Here is a 5,552-nt window from a genome sequence, read left to right as displayed (position 1 = left end):
TTCCAGAGTCATCGGGTCCAGGTGAGGCTCAGGTGTGGAAGAGAGTCACCAGGTACCAATGATGCCCAAGTGAACCTGAGTCACCAGATCTGGGTGAAGCGCAGATAGGATCAGAGTCACCAGTTGCAGGTGAGGCCAAGAAAGAGTTCACAGCAATCAGGTCCAGGTGGGGAACAAAGTCACCAGACCTGGGTGAGACCCAGATGGGGACCAGATTCACCAGGTCCAGGTGAGGCCCAGGGGGGGATAGAGTCCCCAGGTCTGGGAAAGGACCAGGTAAGGACCAGATTCACCAGGTCCAAGAGGCTCACGTGGGGACCTGAGTCACCAGCTATGTGTGAGGCCTAGGGGGCAACCCCACTCACCAGGTCTAGGTGAGGCCAACCGGCGGGCCAGAGTCACCAGATCCAGGTGAGGCCCTAGAGGGGACTGGAGTCACCAGGTACATGTGAGTATACAAGAACACCACAGTCACCGGTCCAGGTGTGTTTCATCCGGGAACGAGAGTCACCAGGTCCAGGTGAGACCCAGGTGGGGACGACAGTCACTAGGTCCAGATTGAGGCCTAGGTGGGGGATCAGAGTCATCAGGACAAGTTGAGGCCAAAGAGTGTTGCAAAGTTATCATATCCAGGTGAGGCCCAGGTGGGGAACAGAGTAACCATGTCCCATTGATGCCAGGTGGGAAATGAGTCACAAGGTCCAGACGATGCCTAAGTGAGGAGTAGATACACCAGGTCCTATTGAGGCCCAGTTGAGGACCAGTGTCCCCATTTCCAGGTGAGTCCCAGAGGGGGAGCAGAGTCACCCGGTTCTGGTGATATCCAGGTGGGGACCAGAGTCACCACGTCAGGGTGAGGCCCAGAGAGGGACGAGAATCACTAGGTCCAGGTGAGGCCCCGATGTGGAAATGAGAAACCAGTTACCATGATGCCCATATGAGGACCTGAGTCACCAGGTCCAGGTGAGGTCCCTGTGGGAACCAGACACCTCGTCCAAGTGAGGCCCAGGTGGGACCACAGTCACCAGGTCCAGGTGAGGCCCAGGTATATAAGTGAGTATCCAGGTCCCAATGAGGCCAGGTAAGGACCAGAGACAACAGATCCAGGATAGGCCCAAATATGGATCAGAGTCATTGTTGTCCAGGTGAGGCCAGATCGGACCACACGAACCAGGTCCAGGAGAGCCCAATATGGGAACCAGAGCCACCAGATCCATGTGAGGTCCAGGTGGGAACACAGTCACAAGGTCCAGTTTAGGCGCAATTGGCAACAGGATTCACCAAGTCCAGTGGAGGGCCAGGTGGCGACCAGTCACCACATTCAGGTGCGGACCAGCTAAGGTCCAGATTCACCAGGCCCAAGAGAAGTCAAAGGGGTGACCAGAGTCACCATGTAAGGGTGAGGCCCAGAGTGGGAACCAGAGTAACCAGTTTAGTTTGAGGCCCAGATGGGACCAGATGTCCCTGGTCAGAGTGAGGCCAGGTATTTAATAGAGTATCCAGGTCCCAAAGATGCCTGGGTGTGGAACAGAGTTACTAGGGCCACGCAGGCCTAGATGGGGAACAGAATCACCAGGTCCTGGTGAGGCATAGAATAAGACCACAGTCAGCAGTATCAGGTGAGCCCCTTGTGGGACCCAGAGCCACTCTATCCAGCTGAGTCCCAGGTCCATGTGAGACCCACGAGAGGACCAGATTCTTCAGGTCTAATTGAGGCATAGCTGGGGACAAGAGTCACCAGGTCTGGGTGCGGCCTAGGTGGGGCAAGATTCAGCAGTTCTGAGTTAGGTCAAAGTGGTGACAAGAGTCAACAGGTCCAGGTGAGGCCAAACTGAGGACCAGAATCACCACGTCCAGGTGAGGTCCAGGTGGGGACCAGTGTCATCAGATCCAGGTGAAGTCCAGGTGGGGACCAGAGTCACGAGATCCAGGTGAAGTCCATGTGGGGACCAGAGTCACTAGGTCCAGATGAGGCCCAGGTGAGGACCAGAGTTACCAGGTACACGTGAGGCCCCGTTGGGGATCAGAGGCAACAGGTCCATGTGAGGCCGGCTTAGGGACCATGGTCAACAGGTCTACTTGAGGCCCAGTTGTTGAACACAGTAAGTAGGTCCTGGTGATTCCCCGGTGGTGACAAGTGTCACCACGTCCTGGTTTGGCCCAGGTGGGGACCAGAATCACCAGGTACAGTGGAGGCCCTTGAAAGAACCAGAGTCTACAGTTCGAGGTCAGGCGCAGGTGGCAACCAGGGTCAGCAGGGCCAAGTCATTCCAAAGTGCGGTTCACAGTCACTAGGGCACGTGTGACCCAGAGGGGGACCAGAGTGACCTGGTCCAGGTGAGGTCCAGTTGTGGAACACAGTCACCGGGTCCCAATTTTGCCCAGTTGAGGCCCATGGTCAACAGGGACAGGTGAGGCCCAGATGGGGACCAGAGTCCCGAAATCCAGGTGAATCCCAGTTGGGGACCACAGTCATCAGATCCAGGGTAGTCTCAGGTGCAGTCCAGAATCACCAGGTCCAGGTGAGGTGCAGGTGAAACCAAACTCACCAGGACCCGGTGAGTCCCTGGTGGGGATCAGAGTCACGAGGTACATGAGAAGCTAGAAACACTGCAGCCACCAGGTCCACATGATGTCCATGTGGGAACGAGAATCACCAGTTACAGGTGAGGACCAGGTGGGGATCCGACTCACCATGTCCAGGTGAGACCCAGGTGGGCACCAGTGTCACCATGTCCAGGTGTGGCCCAGGGGAAGACCAGAGTTAATAGGTCCAGGTGGTTCACTGTTAGAGAACAGTGTAACCATATCCTGATGCTACCCAGGTGGGTACCAGAGACACCAGGTCTCGGTGAGGCCCAGGTGGGATCAGAGACATGAGGTCCAGGTGAGGTCCTGATGGGAACCACAGTCACCTGGTCAGGTGAGGTCATGCTTAGAATGAGTGTCACCAGATAAAAGTGAGGCCCAGCGGGTGCCAGAGTCTCCTGGTACAGACGAGGCCAAAGTCAGGACAAGAGTTACCAGGATCAGGTCAGTCCCAGTGGGGAATAGAGTAACCATGTCCCGATGATGTCCAGGTAGAACCAGAGTCACCAGGTCCAGATGAGGCACAGGTGTGTAGCATGTTTACTAGGTCCCGGTGAGGGCCAGTTGAGGAACAGAGTCACCAGGTCTACTTGTGGCCTAGAGGGGTACCAGATTCACCTGGTCTAGGTGACATCCAGATGAGGACCAGAGTCAGCATGTCAGGGTGAGGCCCAGAGGGGATCCCGAGTCATCATGTCCAGGTAGGGCTCAGGTGTGGAACAGAGTATCCAGGTCACAATGGACACAGGTGAGGACCAGACTCAGCAGATCTGGGTGAGGCCCAGTTAGGATCAGAGTCACCAGTTCCAGGTGAGCCCAAGAAGGAGTCCACAGCAATCAGGTCCAGGTGGGCAACAAATTCACCAGGACTGTGTGAGGCCCAGATGGGGACCAGATTCACCAGGTCCAGGTGACTTCCAGGTGGTGACTAGACTTACCACTTCCGGGTGAGGACCAGGTAAGGACAAGATTCAACAGGACCACGTGAGGCCCACGTGGGGACCTGTGTCACCAGGTATGGGTGAGGCCCAGGTGGCAACACCACTCCCCAAGTCCAGGTGAGGCCAACATGCAGGCCATGCAGAGGAACCATATCCCGATGATGCCCTGGTTGGGACCAGACTTATCAGATCCAGGTGAGGCCAACCTGCAGGCCATGCAGTGTAACCATGTCCCGATGATTCCCAGGTAAGGAACAGAGTCACCAGGGGCAAATGAGGCCCAGATGGAGCATATTCACTAGGTCCAGGTGAGGCCCAGTTGAAGAGCAGAGTCACCAGATCTAGTTGAGGCCTATCGGGGTACAGACTCACCTGGTCCAGCTGACATCCAGATGGGGACCAGCCTCACCAGATCAGGCTGAGGCCCAGAGAGCTTCCAGAGTCATCATGTCCAGGTGAGGCTCAGGTGTGGAACAGAGTCACCAGGTACCAGTGATGCCCAGGTTAGAGTCAGAGTCACCAGGTCTGGGTGACGCGCAGATAGGATCAGAGTCACCTGTTCCAGGTGAGGCCAAGAAAGTGTCCACAGCAATCAGGTCCACGTATGGAACGAAGTCACCAAGATTGGGTGAGGCCCAGATGGGGACAAGATTCACCAGGTCCAGGTGAGACCCAGGTGGTGACCAGAGTCCCTGGGTCTGGGAGAGGACCATGTAAGGACCAGATTCACCAGGTCCAAGATACCCAGGTGGGGACCTGAGTCACCAGGTATGGGTTAGGTCCAGGTGGCAACCGCACTCACCAGGTCCAGGTGAGGCCAACCAGCAGGCCAGAGTCACCAAATCCAGGAGAGGCCCTAGTGAGGATCAGAGTCACCAAGTAAAAGTGAGTTACAAGAACACCACAGTCACCAGGTCCAGGAGTGATTCATGTGGGAACGAGAGTCATCAGGTCCAGGTGAGACCCAGGTGGGGACCACAGTTACCAGGTCCAGATTGAGGCCTAGGTGGTGGGTCCAGAGTCATCAGGAGCAGTTGAGGCCAAAGTGCGGAGCAAAGTTATCATGTCCAGGTGAGGACCAGGTGGGGAACAGAGTAACCATGTCCCATTGATGGCAGGTGGGAAAAGAGTCACAGGTCCAGTCGAAGCCTAAGTGAGGAGTAGATTCACCAGGTCCTGCTGAGGCCTAGTTGAGGACCAGTGTCCCCAGCTCCGGGTGAGTCCAGACGGGGAACAGACTCACCCGGTTCTGGTGATATCCAGGTGGGGATCAGAGTCACCACGTCAGGGTGAGGCCCAGAAGGGGACGAGAATCACTAGGTCCAGGTGAGGCCCCGATGTGGAACTGAGAAACCAGGTCCCATGATGCCCATATGAGGACCTGAGTCACCAGGTCCAGGTGAGGTCCCTGTGGGAACCAGTCACCTCGTCCAGGTGAGGCCCAGGTGGGACCACAGTCACCAGGTCCAGGTGAGGCCCAGGTATATAAGAGAGTATCCAGGTCGCAATGATGCCCAGGTATGGACCAGAGTCAACAGGTCCAGGAGAGGCCCAAATATGGATCAGAGTCATCTTGTTCCAGGTGAGGCCAGATGGAGACCACAGGAACCAGTTCCAGGAGAGCCTCATATGGGAACCAGAGACACCAGATACAGGTGAGATCCAGTTGGGACCACAGTCACAAGGAACAGGTGAGGCGCAGGTGGCAACAGGATTCACCAAGTCCCGGTGAGGCCCAGGTGGCCAGCAGTCACGAGATCCAGGTGCGGACCACCTAAGGACCATATTCACCAGGCCCAAGTGAAGCCCAAGTGGTTACGAGAGTCACCAGGTAAGGGTGAGACCCAGAGTGGTAACCAGAGTAACCAGTTTAGTTTGAGGCCAAGAATGGGACCAGACGTGCCTGGTCAAAGTGAGGCCCTGTGTGGAATAGAGTATCCAGATCCCAATGATGCGTGGGTGAGGACCAGAGTCACTAGGGCCATGCAGGCCCAGATGGGGAACAGAATTCTAGGTGCTGGT

This window comes from Canis aureus, chromosome 23 (assembly GCF_053574225.1).
Source record: "Canis aureus isolate CA01 chromosome 23, VMU_Caureus_v.1.0, whole genome shotgun sequence".
Classification (NCBI taxonomy): domain Eukaryota; kingdom Metazoa; phylum Chordata; class Mammalia; order Carnivora; family Canidae; genus Canis; species Canis aureus.
The sequence above is the reverse complement of the archived record's forward strand: the minus strand, read 5'-3'. Positions refer to the sequence as shown.